The following is a 15527-nucleotide window of genomic DNA, read 5'->3' on the forward strand; positions in this document are numbered from 1 at the left end:
CATTCACGCTATGCGATCATGCAACACACATACAATAGTAAACCACCTCTCGGTGCGAATGCTACGACTTCTAATATTAGAATGCATGCGATATATGCGTTAAGTCTATAGGGCCTACACATAAGCCTCTATTTCTATTTATGCGATGACAAAATGACATCCACACAAATATGCGACTATATAATATCATACCTATCTCTAAGGTGCATGCGTTGCAGTGTTGACAAACAGAGCTTATCTCTAAGTCCCTATCTCTTGCTTATGCCGATCTAATCTCGCTCTCTCGAGTCCAGATTCTAACCTAGCTCTCTCGAGTCATTAGGTTCTTTCTTTAGACTCTCTCTCGAGTAGCTCTAAAGAGATGTTTGACACAGCATAACACAAGATAATCACAATCAATGAACTTCGTAGGTCATATTAGCTTAGTTCTTCTCAACCCATTCGACCAGTTTAGCTACTCATGCATACTAAGAAAGTGAACAGATGTAGAATAAGAACTTCTATTGTATAAATATAAAGATGAAGTACAAAATAACAATGCAAGGATATAATAAAGTGTCTAGTAGCAATCTCTTGCTTCCCAGGCTTTAACACTGTCTTTCTACTCATGTTCAAAAGATAATCTCGCTCTCGCGATAGTCAACCCACTCTCCGCTTCTAGCCTCAAAGTTCTCTCTCGAGTTTTCCTGAGCGATCTCCGGCGTCTTTACTCTTCTCTTGTGCCACCTTAAAATAAAAAGGAAAAACTATGGAAAAAGACGTGCTGAGCTAACTGATCCGAACTTATAAATTTCCAAACTCGTGAACCCCTTTTCTGAAGGATGCCTTTGGTATTTATAGAGCTTCAGGGTGAAGGCAGCTTCTCTCTTATGATTTCTCAGATGGGATGGCTTTAATTCCCTGACTGATGCGCTGAATATTTGTCACGGAAAAGCTTAATGTACTTGTTATTGTCAGCGGCTGTCAACTTAATTTGGATTCGATCGTCATCAGCTTTCTATCCCATCGCGATTAATTATGCCTTTCACCCAGATGTGCCCACCAAGTTGCGGCAATCCTTCTTGAGCAAATGTTTGCGAACACAATCACCGCAAAGCCTTGCGGTAATGCTGCGCTCGACCAATGATTTCCTATGATCGCAATTTCCGCCTTGCGTCAATGCATATTCTGCAAAAAAAATAACAAAAACAATGGTTTCTATACGATAAACGCATGCGACCGCAATGTAATAAACTTAATGCTTTTTGGACGCAATATACACATTTAATCAACGCAGGCCAGCATTGTTTAAGAACTTAGCACCATGATAACATGCATTTTTGCTCGTTATCAAGATTTGTGAAAAATGTTTCTTCAAAGATATGCATCCTCTATCCCTTGTATCATCTTAAAACATGCTGTAATTTTCGTTTTATGCATGACCTGTTAGTTTCCATTTCGATTGTAATTGATTGTGTTCATTCGAATGGAATTTGGAACGATCTCTTCCGTTGCTCATGAAAATCCTCATGTTTTATTTCCTTCAATAGGTATCAGAGCCAGGTTGTTCTGATATTCCAAATTTCACTTTTGTTTTGAACTTCTTTTACAATCGTGGTGGGTTTTGAGGTTTCTGCATTGCGTTTAAGAGTTAATGCGTTTGTGGATGTATTGATGAATTTTTACGGGATGGTTGCCTCTGTTTAAAGCTTTCTTTACGATTACAAAGTGTTAATTTGTAAGGGCCTATGTGTTTTTTAGCATAATTAATAAGCAATTGAGTATGTAATTCAAAGTGTTTGAAGTTGTTGAGTCAATCATGATGAAGGTTCGAAGCACGGAGATGCCGTTCTCATCGAGGAAGAAGACCAACGGTTGGTCGTATCGTGTAGCCTAAGGTACACGATCGTTGAGATTTGGCTAAAAGATCGTGTAGAAAATTTTAACGCGATCGTGTAGTATTTACAAAACAATGTTTAACTAATGCTAGATGATGGGGTAAAGCGTTTACTTTATCGCGTAGCGTTGGTTGCTCGATCGTGTGGACACTGGAGGTAAACGATCATATAGAGCATTTGATGCTCATCATTTAATAAAAGGCGCACGCACTAAATAATCGTGTAGTTAGCATGCTTCATCGCATAGTCACTGACTACACAATCACCTGATATACGATACCTTACGATCGCTCAATGATCGTTTAGACGATTGTGCTTCACCGCATCATTGTCGTTTAGATGATAGTTTAAGGCTTGCGTTGTATGATACGCGCGCAGGATTACGTGCCTTTATGCTTCATCTATAGTCAAAAGTACACGATTGTTGCTAAACGATTGTTTAAGCTCATGAAGTGTTGGTAAACGATTGAGTAAATTGTTTACTCTATCATTAGGCGATCACAAGGAATTTGGTACACGATCAAGGAGACGCGTTTCTTCGCCCGAACGGTTCAAGACCCAGTTCGCCTATTTGAACCGGAGACTCATTGCTATTTGTAATAGTTAGCTTTGGTTTTGAGGATTTGAGGCTAATTATCTCGATTCATCAACTTTTATTTAATGTACATGGGATGTATGTTGTTTATATGCCATAGTGTATGACATATGGGTTATGCAATTATTCATGCATCATATATTATAAGTGTTATAATATAGTTTTTGGCATGATGAAATTACAAGAAAGCATGTACATGCATCCTGAAATATAAGAGTTATATTTATGCTTGCAGTAAGCATATTCATGCATCATCTTTATATTATAAGAGTTATAGTATAGGGGTGTATGGAAGCATGTTTGCTTGGTTCATTGCTTGGTTGTATAAGTGTTATATAAAAGTAGCAATGAATGAACAATGCATGGAGCATGACACTTAGGCTTGTTTATAAGTGTTATGAATGTCTTGTATGTGTAGCTTCGCATTGTGTTGGTTTTAGTTGTTTCCTGTTATAAGCGTTATAATGAAAATTAGTACTAAAATCAATAAGAAATAGTTGCATGTAGACTTAGGTGAACTCATGTTTTAAAAGAGTTTTAAAATTGGATTGAGATAGACCTAAGTTCAAGGTTTTAATAAGATTAAATACCTAAGTTTAATCTTTTAAATCGGTTTAATAGGATTAAATTGATTGGCATAAAAGATTAAATTTGTATTAAATCTATCTATAAGGGACATTTTGTCTAAGGCGGGTTTTGTCTAGGCTAGGATACTTAAGCTGACGAAAATAGAACACCCCTACCTGGAAAGGTAAATTAGATAGATTTTCTGCAAGCATGCGACAATTGATCAAAGACTTCATTAAAGAGTTTAATGAATGATGATCAAAAGTTGTTCAACTTTCCAAAGTCACAGTTACTCTTGGGTAAACCTAAAAAGTCACTCAGTTAAAATTCTTAGTGGTGTTTCTTTTAAGTAAATTAAACCTTAGATTATAAAATACTTAGCGGGAGGAAGATATATATATGATATGTCAATGACTTCACTCACATTTCTCCCTGAATGTTCACGTCGTGAGATTCCTACTTGGCCTCATGGTGCCCTAGGAGCATCCCCCTTCATATTGCATGAGTCAATATCAAGGTAGACATAGAGAGTATTTATAGTAAATAGGTGAATGGTGTGTGTCAACACGTACTGCGGTCTCCTTCATTAGTTCACACCGTGAGATCTTCTTGCACTTCCTCGTGGCGCCCTAGAAGCATCCCCCTTTAGATGGGTTTTGTGCAGTTGGTCAATATCAAGGTGAACTCTAGAAATGGATAGGATCACTTTAGTTTTTGCCCCAATTGGATTTTTTCCCTTCGGATTGGCTGCTTGGGGAGGAGCTGTAAGACTTAAAATGACAGGTCACACTTACAGAAAATTGTTTAGCAAGTTAATGATTTCTTGACTAAATCAATGATGGCTAGTCTTTATAGGAGTAAGAGTTATTCTGGTATTAATGACTAGTTGAGAATGTCTCAATTCATAGGAGGGATAAATTGACTACCCTTCGGTGGCTTTTATCCTAAACCTTTGAAGCGTCATTGCGAAACTAGATGTCACACGAGTTCATTTCAGTTTTTCTAAATCGTATTGGATGTTGGTTTTACAACGAGTATTTGCTAAAATCTAATGTAGGTCAATGTGATTTTTTCAGTAACATGAATGATTTTCTGTTAGTTGCCTTAAATTTGACCGATTCCATACATTGAAAAGAGTCCGTTAAAAACATATTTCATGGTAAACGACCTTGAGTTTGTCATGGTTGAGTAGTGTCTTCAAGTCTCGACCCTTGATGCATCGTGAAGTGTTCATAATGCATATGAGATGTGGATGAAGGCTAATTCATTGGCCTGACTTCACATTTTGGCTAGCATACCTGATGTTTTGGCCAAAAGGGTTGAGAACATGGTCATTGCACATAAGATCATGGACTTGTTGCAAGAATTGTTTGAACGTCAGTTCTTACTTTTTTAGCACAAAGGGATGGATGACAAAGAAACCAGTAGTGTCATTTCCCAAGATAATCTCTAGTTAGAGAAAGCAAGTGTTGCTGACTTTGATGAATTGCTCACTCCTTCCTCAAAGCAGGGGTAAGTAGATAAATTGCTCCCTTAAGGGTTGATTCCAGGTCTTGAACAATGTGGGTCATACCCTCTCTTGACTCGCGAGGTATTCACCCATAGTAGGACTATAATCTATTGTTCATGAGAGGGATCAGTGTGGTACTTAAAAAGTTAGATGTAACTACAAGGGCAAAACAGTAATTTGGTCCAACTATACTTACAAGCAATTTTGTGAAGGGTCATCATACTATTGATTGGTTATATCCAATGGACGCAGAAATATATTTATAGTGCAAAGAGTGCAGCTGTTGGTCTTTAGTAGAGTGTCCGACAGTTAACGTATGGTGGATAATGTGATTAAAGAGTTTGGTCAGTTATTCACGTATTGTTGGAGCTTCAACCTACAAGTCCATAAGGTCCCCTTGGTAGGTCAAAAGAATTTAGTTGAGAATCAGTTTTTGGGTTAATTTAAATTGTTCAAATTAATAAGAGGGATTGTTTCAATTATATATGATACATTTGCCATAATGTATTTGGTACATTATAGTTTAATAGGAGGAAATAAATATTTGAATGGGATTCAAATATATTTTCTATGAATGTGATTCATAGTTGTTAAATTTAATATAAATATGATAAATTAAATGCCATAAAATAGAGAAAATAAACTATAGTTTATATTGTATATGATACAATACTAAAACTATAGGTTATATGTTATATTTGATATAACATATAGTTAAATATAAATAAGATATGATGAATTGGTTATCATATTTATTTATATTAAATTTATTCTTTTGGATAATTAATTCCTAATGTTACTCCAACCACCTTAGTGGGTGGTTAATTAAGTTGTTTTATGGCAAATTGGAATAAAAAAAAATTCTTTGCTTCTTTACAAACTTATGTTGAGTTGCTACACGATTGACGTTTGCTAAACGATAGAAGAGTTCTATCTTATTCAATTCTCTTCCTCTCCAAACTCAAAACTCCCTCCTTACCAAAATAGTTAGAGCTCACAACTCCTGGACTCTCACCCTGAGTATACCGAAGATTCTTGGTGGTTGTGTCGCTTGTTAGTTCGAAATTTCTTGAAGAGGATCTTTAGGCTTATTGTTGTTTTTGAATTCGTGACAGTTCGAGGGTTTTACACGAAGAAACGTTCTTTAAAGGTATAATCTCTTGAACTCTTTTTCTTAATAAAAAGCATGCTGTAATTTATTTAAGAATGCATATCTTGTATGTTTGTTGTAAATTCATTTTTCAATCAAAATAGAATTTGGACGATCCGCTTCCGCTCAAGGATCTCTTCAAAACGAGCTCCTTCAGGGATACTATTCCATGTTCTATCAAATAGTTCTAGAAAGATAAATCCATAAACTCTCAATCCCGATCGGATCAAAATGTTTTAATCGTTTTATTTAATGCATTCTCAACTTCAGCCTTGAATTCTTTGAACTTTTCAAAAGACTCAAACTTATGTTGCATTAAGTAAACATACCCATATCTGGAATAATCCTCAGTAAAAGTGATGAAATATTCATAACCTCCTCTAGCCTTCACATTCATCGGACCACAAAGGTCTGAATGTACGAACTTGAGAGGTATTTTGGCCCTATGACCTTGTCCAATAAAAGATCTTTTTGTCATTTTGCCTTCAAGGAATGACTCACATACTGGGAAAGAATTTTCTTCTAAGTCATTTAGAAGTCTATTCTTTACTAACCTCTCAATCTTATTGAGATTTATGTGACCTCTTAGGTGTCAAAGTTGGGCATTTTCTTTTGGAGAAATTTTAAGTCTTTTATTTTGAGTTACTGCAGTTTTAAATATTTCAATGTTATAGAGGGCCTTAGTAGCTAACGGTCTTAGTACATAAAGGTTATTTTCCAGTTTTGCAGAACAAATATCAACACCATTTTTGGAAATAAACACTTTATTAACAAAAAAGTTGATTGCATAGGAATGTTCTAACAAACAATTCAGAAATAAAGTTCCTTTTCAAATCATAAACCACATAAACATTATCTAATACAAGAAATTTATTCTGTAAAGTCAACCAGATTCCTCCCACTGCCATAGTCGAGACGACGTGTTCAGTTCCAATCTGCATCATCATCTCACCAGCTTCAAGTTACCGCCAGTAACTAATTTCTTGAAATGAAGAACAAACATGGTTAGTGGCCCCAGAATCAATAATCCAGGCAGAATTATCATTCTCCACTAAGCAAGTTTCTAGAACAACTAAATCAGTTTTACTTTTCGTGGTCTGGTCTTATAATCAAATGGAAGTCTCTATTAAGAACGGTGTTATATAATGAGACTACTCATTTTGTGGTCCGGTCTTATACAAACTCCTTTGTATAGAATATCCCCACTCACATGTCTCCACATGAATGATCAGGATCAGATCATTTGTAGCACTTTACAACAATTGTAACATCTACAAAGTGGTTCATACTCGTAGTGTCACCAGGATAAGGTATCCAGCAATATCCATCTACTACAGACCATTTAGGTTATCACTTAAAAACATGATCCATTCGTATGTTCTACATACATATTTAAGTTACGAGATAAGCATGGAACTTAGTTTATTGGTTTGTGATTAATGTAAAAAAAAAAAAAAAAAAAAAAAAAAAAAAAAAAAATTGGAATAAAATATCATATATTTTATTAAATAAATAATGAGTTTTTACATACATTCACAAACTATAGGACCCTACAAGATTTAAAGCATCAAATCCAACAATTAGAAACTTCAATAATACGATATTAATTAAGTAAACTCTTTAATTAAATTAATCGACATTCATTTAACTGCAGGTCACTCCGTTAAAGGCCCACAGCTGCACTCTTCGCAACGTAGATATATTTATATGTCCATGGATATAACCAATCAACAGTAAGTCGACTCTTCACAAATCACTCAAATCTATAATTGGGTCAAATTACCATTTTACCCTGTAGTTACGTCTAACTTCTTAAGAACAACTAATCCCTCTAATGAACAAACAATTTATAGTCGAATTATAAACTAATTCATCTCGGGTCAGTGAAAGGGTGAGGCCTCAATCTTCAAGACCTGAAATCAGCCCTTAATGGAGTAATTAATCTACTTACCTTAAAGATGGAAAGGATTGAATTCCATCTTGTGCAGCTATGTTCGCAGCTCCTTACTCAGAAAAATTCTCAAAATGGTAGGCTTATTGAGTCAGCGAACCTAGTCACTCTCATCCATATAGATCAAAGGATTTCCTTCATAGAAAAGAGTTCAGAATTCACTCAAGATTAAGGTTGAGTCACCTATGGTCATCCTATTGAAATGTTAATCACTTCAATTAACGACCTTATAAAGAGAGACTAATCATTTCGCGGTCCGGTCTTATACAAACTCTTTATATAGGAACTCACACTTGCATGTCTTAGCATGAACGATTAGGATCAAATTATTTGTAACACTTTATAATTATTGTAACAATTACAAAGTGGGTCATATCCGTAGTGTCACCAGGATAAGACATCCATTCTTATCTGCATACTACAAACCATTTAGGTTATTACTTAAATATGATCCACTTGTATGTCAACCACATACATGTTTAAGTTACATAAAAAACGTCGGATCTTAGTTTATTGGATTGAGTTACACAAATTTAAATGTAAAAAAAAATACTCCTTATTTTATAAAATAAAAGAATTTCATTTATACATTACAAACAACGAGATTTAGGGCACAATCCCCAACAATTATCTCATATAATAAAGTATAATTTTGAATCTCATTCAAAATTAGCTTTATATCATAATGTATCTATATATATTATATTAATTGTATCTCATACAATTAATTCCCTATATAATTTGAACGATTCAAATTAATCCAAAATTAGACGATTCTTATTGTACCCTTAATGAGCTAGCAAAGGGACCTAATGGACCTACAAATTAGAAACTTCCATGGTACGTGATTAATTAATTAAACTCTTTAATTAAATTAATTAACATTCATTAACTGCAGGTCGTTCCACTAAAGACCTACACTACAACAATTAATTCTCTTATATAATTTGAGCGATTCAAATTAATCCAAAATTAGATTATTCTTATTTTACCCTTAGTGAGTTAGCAAAGGGACCTAATGAACCTATAGATTAGAAGTTTCAATGATACAAAATGAATTAATTAAACTCTTTAATTAAATTAATCAACATTTATTAACTGCAGGTCATTCCACTAAAGAACCACATTACACTTTTTGCATTGTAGATATATTTATGTGTCCACATATATAACCATTCAATAGTAAGTCAACCCTTCACAAATTGCTCGTAATTATAACTAGGACAAAATTGTTGTTTTACCTCTATGATGATATATAACTCCTTAAGTCCCATTGATCCTCTAATGAACAACTTGTTTATGGTTCTACCATAAACAAAAACCCTCTCAGGCCAGTGAAAGGGAGAGGTCCTATTGTTTAAGACTCGAAGCCAATGCTTAAGGAAGCAATTCATCTACTTACGTTAAAGACGGAAAGAAGTAAACTCCATCTTGTGTAGCTATGTTCCCAGCTTCCTACTCAGACAAATCTCCAAAATGGTAGGCATATTGAGTCAACAAATTTGGTCATCCTCATCTATATAAATGAAATCACCTTCAAAGATAGGAGTTCTTACTCAGGGTTAAGGTCAAGTCATCTATGGTCATCCTATGAAATGTTAATCTCTTCACTCAACGGTATTATAAAGAGTTAATCATTTCGTGGTCTGGTCTTATACAAACTCTTTGTATATGATACCTCTACTCGCTTATCTCCATATGAACGATTAGGATCAAATCGTTGTAACACTTTATAACTCTTGTAACAATTACAAAGTGGGTCATATCCATAGTGTTATCAGGATAAGGCATCCAACCTTATCTATATACTACAAACCATTTAAGTTATTACTTGAACATGATCTACCTGTATGTCTACCACATACTGTTCGAATTTCATAAAATAACCTTGGATGTTTCTGTAATTGATAATTTCATATATAAAATAATCAACTATTATTTCAAATAACATATTAATTACAAGGCTTTAGGGCATTCATCTCAATAATCTCCCACTTGCATTGAAGTCGGAGTGACATAAGTTGGTGAGACATGTATCCTAGAGCACACTCTATACCAAACATGCTCTCCCACTTGCCGTAATGCATTAGAGACATGTCTCGCAGTCCTAGAAATTCTGAGAGATCCTCTCACACTTTAGCCTAGAGAATCCTTTTATATAATTCGCAATTGTTATATCAATAAATACCATCTAGTCACCACGATGATGTTTCTCTCGTTCTATTTTTATTCCTACAACTTTGTGTTTATAAATATCCTGATATTTATTCTTATTTGAGACAATATATCACATAAAAGATCTAATCTTAAACTTTATACACCAACATCTCATAATTTTAATTTTCAAATTTATGGTAATACCAACGATTTAGCCAATATCACCAACAAACTGTATATTAAATGTTAATTAAGTCTCATATAAGAATTACAACCCCACAACACTTGAGGTGTCTTAGGAAACTTTTCTTTAGACATATCAACTTCCCTACAGAATGATACACTACCATTCCATCTGAAGCCATTGCATTGAACATTCAATAACAACTTTGTAAATGTAAGATGCATGAGACAAACTTAACACCATGTTGTCAACATCTCTATATGGACATTTAATATACAAAATAATTTCAAATCAACTATTTGAAATTGGTTAAATAGTCAAACTTTCATATTGATCTTTACTTTATTCATACTAAGTAAATATCAATATAAACATATAAATACCCACTTTTCATTTTCTTTTCATTGCAAGAACATTGTTAGGAATGGCAAAATTTCCTCTGGGTCAGGTCCCCATGGGTCTCCAATCTGATCGGGATGGAGAATTCCCAGTTTGATCAAGTACGGAGGTCAAACTGGAGATTTAAATCGAGTCCCCGGTCGGGGACCCGCTCCGAATTTTTTTTAATTGTATATATATATATATAAGTAAAAAAATACAAAGATCTTTAAATTAAATATTTATATATATACATATATATAAACTAACAAAACAATAGTTGAAGCTACTGTTTTAGTTATTTTTTATTTTAATTTTCTAATATAATAAATTTAATTTTATTGAATTTATAATAAAAAGCATTAAAATATTTTTAATTATTATTTAAACAAATATATGCAACAATAATACTAATTTATTATATATATAATTCAATGTAAATACTAAATTTAAATAATTTTAAATAATAAAATAAAAAGTGAGGCTTTTCCCTGCGGGAACCCAAATTCTTGAACGAGGATTCCCCGACCCTGACCCCTCAAAACAAGGAATGGGGCAATGACGGGGATTAAAAATTTCCATGGGGACGAGGATGGAGAATGCATCCCCCCTCCCCCACCTCGGTCCCATTGTGATAACGGACAGAAATGCATGTTATTACAGTGCTAAGTTATTAAACAATGCAGGTTTGCATTGATAAAATACATAAGATTGCGTCCAAAAAGCATTAAGTTTATAACATTGTGGTCGCATGCGTTCATCGCATAAAAACAGTTAACTATTGTATTTTTGTGTAGAATATGCGTTGACGCAAAGTGTAAAATGCGATCACAAGAAAGCAACGGTCGAGCGCAGCGTTACCGCAAGTCTTTGCTGTGATTTGTGCTCGCAAATATCTGCTCAGAAGGATTGCTGCATAGAGCCGCCGCAACTTGGTGGGCGCATCTGGGTGAAAAGCATAATAAATCACGATGGAACAAAAAGCTGATGACGGTCGAGTCCGAATAAAGTTGACAAGTCGTTAACGAACTACTGTAATAAGTACACTCAACTTTTCGGTGACAAATATTTGGCGCATCAGACAGAAAATTAATGTTATCCCATCAGTGCAATCATAAGAGAGAAACAACCCTTCACCCCAAAGCTCTATAAATACTGAAAGCAACCTTCAGTGAAGGAGTTCAGATAGTTAAAGAATTTTCCCTTAGATAGAAAAGCTTTATTCTTAGTTTTTCTTTTATTGAAGGCAGAAGCAAGAGAATCGAGATTGTGCCGATAGATCATTCCGATGAACTTGGAAGAGTGTCGGAAGTGTCAAGATCAGAGAGAGGGCTAGCTCCTGCTGAAGCAAGAATATCTTTTGAACATAATAGAGTTGATAGTGTAAAAGCCTTGGGAAGCAAGGGATTGCTACCAGACTCTCTATCCTTATATTCCATTGTCATTTTGTACTTAAACTTATCTATAGAAATGGAATTTACTTCTTTATATCTGTTCACTCTCTGTTTATTACGCATGAGTAGCTAAATCTGTCGGATGGGTTGAGAAGCACTTAGCTAGTATAACTGGGGATTTTCATTCTGTGCGATTATCTTGTATTATGTATGCATCATTCATCCATTCGAGATACTCGGGAGGGTAGTCTAAGGGCAGAATCTAGGCTTAGAAAAGTCAAGTTAGAATCTAGGCTCGGGAGAGTCAGATTAGAACACATAATCAAGAGATAGGAGATTAAGAATAAGCACTGTTTGCTATTAACGCATCGCATGCATCCTAAAGATAGGATATGATTGTGTGCGGTCACCTTGTCTTTGTGTGCATCTTGCATCATCACATAGGAAAAAAGTAAAAACTTAGGAATAAGCTCTATGGACATTATTGCATTCAACACATTCGTCTTAGAACTAGGAGCATCACATTTGCATTGGAAAATGATTTGTTGTCGCATGAGTGTAGCATGACGCATTGTTTGACGCATTCCCGGGAAACGCTAGCTAAATACCTTCTCAACCCGTTCCTCCGCATACTCAGTGCATCTAACGCATAATCGATATTTTCTTAAATCTGTCGCATACATTTATTTTATACCGAAAACAACAACCCAAAATAACTATTTGATTTACTATTTACCGTAAAGTCTTCTTGAAAATTATCACCGCATACCGTTTTTCCTAGTCCCTGAATTCGACCCTGGACTTACCAGGAAACTCAATGGAATTTATACTTGGATTCTGCTGAGAAAACTTGTTGCTCAACGCATTCCCATCACCACAATTCATTCCATTATTTCATCACCTAAAATAACGCACCATGTTGTCATCCCTAAACATTGTCATTGTTCAAAATCATTGGTTATGATACTATATCAAAATCATCTACTCAAAGATCCTAATTATGAAATTCATTTATCAAATGAACATCACAATTTTTTAAAACCTTTTGCAACTCAATCTTTGAAAATTTTAGATTCATTGAACTTGTTTTCATAAAAGAATTAAATTCATTCTTATATATCTCTATGTAACAATGAATCAAATAATGCATAAATACTCTATTATAGTAACAGTGAGAAAATTGATTCACAATCTCTTTTCACCCACTAGTTTCAACGCTGGTTTTCATCTTACGCCAAGAGTCTTAACTTGAATATCTCTATCTCCAAGTTCTACACTCTCAAGTCTCCTTTTTGTGGATCCATTCATATCTTCCGAGTCTTATCCCTTTAAGAAAATCTACAAAAATAGACTAAGATTAAGTACAAATATTTTATCTTAGATTTTTTTACTTTGACATAACTTGTTTTGTCAACATCCTTCAATTCTTGTCATCCAGTATGACAACTTTGACTTCTAATAAGTCACAGCAAAGGTTGAGTCATCTCATAACTCTCCCACTACTTTTGAGGTTTATAAGTTTTCATCTTTTCATTTAATATGATAATGTAGACTTCAAGTAAGCATTTGTAAAGGTTGAGTTATCTCATAACTCTCTTACTACGATGAAGACTTATCTGGTTAATAATTACAATTTTACTTTCAAATAAAAATAAATGGTTAACAATATTTGTTAACTATTAAGTGGTTTTACGTGGAATTGGTTCATCAACACAAATTAACCTTTCTACAGGTTCATAGCCTTTTATATGACATTCCTAATAAAATCAGTATGTGTCACATAAATACATTATTTTATTTTGGAGTGTACAAAAGGTCATTTTACAACTCCTTAAGGACTACCTATATTTAGGTGTATTTTCGAACATTTGTTTTGCTAAGCATATTTATTAGGGGTTCTTTTTTATACAAGTATCTCAACTTACCCAAATACTGAAATTTCGTAAATCAGTTTTACAACACTTTTATAATCCAAAATTGTTTCTCAAACATTTTTTAAGGAAACAATGTTAATATAATTTACTTTATTCTCCTTTTGCTTCCTTTTTGCGGTATTTCCAAATTCCACATCGTGTGATACCCCAAGCTAATCTTGAAACTTTTTCCTTATTGGCTCTAATCACAAAAACTCTTTTTTGACTCAAATAATACTTAACTTTTGAGGTCACTTAGTTTCCTATAACTTCAACACACAATATGTTATTATCATGATTTTATCTTATGATCCAGGCGCATCATATGTTACCTGGATGATAAAAGTAAGCCATCAATTCGATTCATGAACATTTCATAAATTGACAACATCTTTTTTAGAATGTTTCTCAAATCAAAGATAATTTTGAGATTACACTACCATTATATGTTGATGATATTTTTTCAAGTAACTTATTTATCAAAACCTTTTGACTTATGTTGATAATTAAAAGAATAAAACTCCTTAGAGAAATTAACATAATCTTGAAATATATAAAGCGTGTTATTTGACTATATGCAACATTCTATCCATTATAATTGAACATATAAATTATGAACTAGTAGATTTAATATGAATCTTATTCATATTAATCTAAAAATTCTATTGCTATGATACTGTAATGATTTAGAACAAAAGTCACCATAGGGCAGTCAGTTACTCATTCACTAAATTGAGACAATTTCAACCAGATATTACACCAGAATAACTCTTATTCCTATAATATTTAGTTACCATTATTTTGATCAAAATTTCATTAACCACCTTAATGGATTCTTCTAACTATAACCCATCATTTTGGAATTTATAATTTTTTCCTCAACAAGTTTACTATAAGGAAGAACAATATTCAAAATAAAAAATATAATCTTATCTTTATCAAGAGTTAACTTTGATATTGACCCATGCAAACGTCATTCGTAGGGAATGCATCAAAAGCGCCTCGAGACCAAACATGAATCTCACGTTGTTAACTAATGATGGAGACCACTGGATGTATTGACGCACGTCCCTCTCCCACTTACTATAAATATTTTCTCTAATTTACCTTAATATTGACCAATGCAAACACTATCCGTAAAGAGTCGCATCAAAGGTGCTTTGAAGCCAAGCATGAATCTCACGGTGTGAATTACCCGAGAACGTAGAAGAATCAAGCATAATATATATATCATTTTTCTTCCCACCAAGTATTTTTCAATCAAGGGTTCATTACATAGGCAAGTTAGGCAAAAAAAAATTCTAAGTCTTGTTAAAATTGCTATACTCTTATATTGGATAATTTAGCAAAGTATGATTATCATTTATTTAAACACTTTGATAAATTCTGATGATCTATTCCATGCTTACAAAATATTTAATAAATTCACCTTTCAGATTAGTTTCGAGGTAGTGGTATTCCGTTTTCGTCGGCTTAAATACCTCAATCATAGATAGAATGTTCTTTCAACAAAGGTCCCCTATAGACAAATATTTTATAAATTTAAATTTTTTTACTTTCTCATTTAATCCTATTAAAAGAAAAAGAAAAAGAAAAATTTTATTTTAAATCTATTCTCATTAGAAATAAAATTTGAAAGTAGTTAAACAAGTTTTAAACCATTTAAAACAAATTAATTAACCTTATCTTAATCGCATTAGGCTATCATGTAATCAAATCATATGCATCTCACAGTATTATTAACTGAATATAACAATTATAAACTAATTAATAAAACTATACTCCATGCATATCACATTCATTAACGTACATAATATCTCTCTCATATTAATGTTAATGAATAACTATATA

This window comes from Benincasa hispida, chromosome 3 (genome assembly GCF_009727055.1).
Source record: "Benincasa hispida cultivar B227 chromosome 3, ASM972705v1, whole genome shotgun sequence".
Lineage (NCBI taxonomy): Eukaryota > Viridiplantae > Streptophyta > Magnoliopsida > Cucurbitales > Cucurbitaceae > Benincasa > Benincasa hispida.